We start from the raw sequence: 4783 nt of genomic DNA, 5'->3' as shown, positions 1-4783 counted from the left end.
CTTTATCCCTTCTTGGAGCTATGGAATATCCATGATATAATCTTCTAACAATCCAATTCTTTGTCTATAACCTGGACTCAGTTATTCCTTTTAACTTATATTGGAGTCTTCTACGGCTGTATGATTGTCAACATATGTGTATATTCCGAAATCGCAAGTGCACTTATAACATAACCAACTCTAGATCATTGATTGACTAGTTCCTTTCGTTCCTTCTCAACTTTCTTTAAACGTAAGCTATTACTTTTCCTGGTCTTTTTCCTACTTGTTGCGTGCATACTTAGCTTATCTTAATTCCCACGCATGCCGGAATTTTCATGCAACTCATATGATCTCGGATATTACTTTTGACTTTACTTCTCGTTCACTAGCCACGGTAGGTTACTCTTTATTATGGAGGACGTACAATGTTGTTGTGAAACTTTTGTTACAAGACCATTTCCTGTTTAGGTCATTGTGCTTAGGTTGAAGCCTTCTTCCTCATCTCCTCAGCTAGTCTTTCACTGTAGTACTTAGGGAGGACCCTCTTACTCTTGTAAAGCTGCGAGCTTATATACTCGACGGAATTTTTGATGTCCTTCCTCGCATATAATTCTCCATGGTTACTTACCTCCATGCTCTTGTTCTTGTATGGTTGCTTCTAAATTTGATATTTTGACTATTTTCCAAGTAGCATTCTCTTGTCTAGCCATAACTAGGCTCTTCCTGAATCAACTGCCAACTACTCGTTGGCCCATTCTTATGTCAATATTCCACGTAATCTTTCTTGGGTCATTTCCTTTGGCTTAGCCTACATCTCGCATTGGCCCCTTATTTATCAAAAACATCCCGGGTTGGAACCCTTCCTTTCCTTAACATCGTGCTTGCATAATGTTCTGGGATCGCAGCATATCCGTAGGATTTTGGATAAGTGCAATCTTATCCCTTTCTCAATTTTATCGCATTCTTCCTTTACCATTCCGTAGTTACTAGAACCACTTAATTCTGACTTAATCCCACATCACTCCATATTCCCCCCTTTTTGGGGAGTACAAAGATTTAGTACTACGACGATCTACCTGTAGATACAAAGATTTAGTACTACGACGATCTACCTGTAGATGTTTTACCTCTTCAGCCTTGGCGTCTTCTCACATCATCAATGACCCTTACTCGCCTTGCGATAATCCTTCTGTACCAAGAAAACAAAATTCCTTCACGAGGGTGGCACTTAGTGTAACTGGCACACATAGTCCCTTAAGCTTAACTTTGCTCACATTGCTTACTTTAGGGAAGCGTCTTCCTGAATGACCATTCTCTGAATTTCTCCTGAATCTTCTTCTGTTGTCCATTCTACTATCGCCGGAACAAAATCTGAAATTCTCATGATGCCGACTATTATCAAATTACTCAGTCCCTAATTCACGTTTAGTTTATCTTGTTCACCAGCCCATACTGATTTCTATTATTCTGGGGTATAACTTTTCCTTTTGATAATCATGTTAGAGTCACGAACTTACTTCTTGAAAGGAGGATGTGACTTTATGGCCTATCCTCTCCTCTTGTCTCAAGGCCTGTGACTTCTCGTATTTTCCTTCACTTGACTATAGACTCTATAATACTGTCATTTTTTTATCTACCGTTGTCATCCATGTGTCACGTCTTACTCATAATGCTTCATTAACTCTTTTCTTATTTCCTGCTAACATTTCTGTCTATCACTTGATTCTGTAAACATCAACAAGCTATTCCTTTGCTTTTAGCTCCCCTTTGCTCCATCCATTGGCTCTTCGATTTGCCTAACATTGTCTCTCTACTAGGGACGGGAGCCATACTAAGATAATATTTATCCCTTCTAGGATTCTAGTGCCTATCTTTGTAGTACCCATATCTAGCTGTACTATTTTAGGGTGCACCATATGGGTGTCTCACAAGGAAATCTGTTAGCACATTTGTAATATCCTTTAGAAAGGCAAACTAACGGAAACAATTCCTCTACCACTTTGGGTCACTCTAACCCCAGCCAGATCCTGATATCCCGTCCTTCTCTTAACTATACTTGTTAGCCCCCATAGGGCATAACTCGAATGGGTGTGACCAGTTATACATACCTCTGTTACTGTTGAATATAACTCAAAAAGCTTATATTCCTCTGCCTGAATTGTAAATATGGTTAACCTTTATTAACTGGGCACCTCGTATCCTTCTTCATCTTCCTTCTTTTGCTTGTTGAAACTTGTATTTATCTTCTATATCTCTCATTATCTTTCACCATAAAGGTGGATAGATATTCTTGCCTTAAGGCTCCTTATCAAGAGGCTTACATGCCTTAGTACACACATGATCTACTGAAGACCTTACATTTACTTATCATAAGCATCATGAAAAATCGCGTTCTTCTGACTCAGCCCTTCCACAACTATCTCTCTTTCCAACCGTCTTTCCGGATGTAGGTATCGTCTTATTACGAATAAAATAGAATTTCGAAATTTGAATTCTTATAAGTGAGCTCTACCACACGGTCTAGAGTAAGAAGAAAGAGTGACAGTCCTAAATGCCCTGTAGCCTCCTGCTTATAAGTGTGGTGCACAACACACCCATAAACAAGACTCTACTAGACACGGCTTGTAGACTCCCTAGGACTGAACTGCTCTGATACCACTTTTGTCACGACCCAAACCGATGGGCCGCGACATGCACCCGGTACCTTACTCAACCGAGTACCAACATAATGTATCTTTCATATCATTCTATCATAGGTAAATGAACCGGAGTAAAGCATGAGGGAATACAAACTTATACATATGATGTGCGGGCCTATGAGGCCGGCATAATCTTTATATACTCGAAACATAGGCCGACAAGGCCATACAAGTGTCCGTATACATGACATCTGTCTACAGCCTCGAAGAACTCAATAACTATACATAAAGGTTGGACAAGGGTCCCGTCCATACCANTTAGCACATAGATAAGCTTAAAAACAGCAGCCACAACATAATAATGAAACTATTTATAACAATTTCCAGCCGGAAAAACCCACTATATATAGCCTCAACATAGCCCACAAGAAAAGATAATGATTCCTTATGCCATGTCAATTACTATCTTGTAGGTTTTCACTCAAACAACTCAACCAACACATGATTGACCTTAGGCACAACCAAGAACATGATTTACATACCTTAGGCAGTAGATACAACTTGAAATTCCCAGCTGGTGTAGCTCACAACAACCCTCAATCACACCACAACACTGTAGGAGCATTCTCTTGTAGTCTTTAACACTTGATGATGATTTGGGTTGATTTCTCTTTAGTTTAGTTCTTGGGATCTTTGGACCAGCTCTTAGAGAGAATTGTGAGTGTTTTGGTGTAAGTTTTCTGTGTAAAATTACGAGATATACAAGGGAGAAGATAACTTATAAGCCCACCGCCTCAATTCTCCAAGCAGGTGGGTAAGCTGCCTGCTTGGCAGCTTGAGCGGTGCAACTTCGGACGCTTGTATCTCTCTAATCCGACATCTTATTGACAAACGGTTTGCAGAATTGGAAACTACACACATAGGGCTATAATTTCATATAAAGATCTCCATGTAACTCTCAATATATTGGGAGAAAACTGCGTCGCAACCTGGCCTATAAAACTGCCAGTTTCTCCGAAGTGCGGCGACGTGACTTGGCGACCCTACTTTATAAATTCATATTTCTCTACCCCAATGCCATATGAATAAATGGTTTGGACCATTGGAAACTAGGTTTCAGTACCTTCAATTTGGTATATAATATGTCCCAAAAAGACTTCATATAACACAGAGAATGTATTGCTCAAAATGCTTCATTACAAGGCAAAATTCTTAGTCGGTTTTTCCGCAACTTAAATCCGATTTTTCCCAAACTTTATACCTCATATCCAAACATCATATATATTCATATCATGACTTTAAAATCTTTTAAATCATGATTAACAAATCTCATATTCATCTTAGCTTACTTAAGACTTGAATAAACATTTCTTATCCTTGTAGAAGGATTTCGTCCTTTTTGAGTTTACATTAGATAATCCTACAATGACAATAACGTCTGAAGTACGGGGTGTAACAACATTAAATAACTTTATATACTTTCAAAGAAAATCTCATTTCTGAGCTTACATCAATTTACTTATGGCGTACTTCCATGTACGAAAATATGCTATATGATCGTATCGAGGTGACGCACATGCCAAGTGACGGGCGTGCGGGCGTGCACCGTGATAAATGTGGCCTGGTTCATTTCATAGCATCTCTTAGTAACTCTTTCTTGTTTATATCCTTATTTCTATCATGTGATTAATTAAATGCGGTGTATATCATGCTAGCCATCCTATTAGGGCTTCACGCCGATACTATTGAGACCCGGGTGGTCATTTCTTGCTGTCATTTCATTAGATTCATTGATATTCTATACTCAATCTTATTCATGCATATCATATCATGCCTCAGTCTCAGTTGTTGTTATTTGGCATATCATATCATTGTTTTGGGCTAGTTTCATGGCATTGTGAGCCCGTATGTGTGAGACTGAAGAGTGATGACTGAGTGAGGCCGAGAGCCTGATTATGAGTGACAGTTATGGGACCGGGCTGCATACCGTAGCAGTTATGTTGATAATTATGATAGCGCTTGGGCTGTAGGAGCCCCTCCGGAGTCTGTAACCACCCCAAGTGAGCGCGGATGATATTATTGAGGGATGGATTTCCCTAGACATGGATTTGTCCGAAATATTGATATATGGAGATGGATTTCTCCACATGGATGGATTTCCC

The sequence above is a fragment of the Nicotiana attenuata genome, unplaced genomic scaffold (assembly GCF_001879085.1).
Source record: "Nicotiana attenuata strain UT unplaced genomic scaffold, NIATTr2, whole genome shotgun sequence".
Lineage (NCBI taxonomy): Eukaryota > Viridiplantae > Streptophyta > Magnoliopsida > Solanales > Solanaceae > Nicotiana > Nicotiana attenuata.
The sequence above is the reverse complement of the archived record's forward strand: the minus strand, read 5'-3'. Positions refer to the sequence as shown.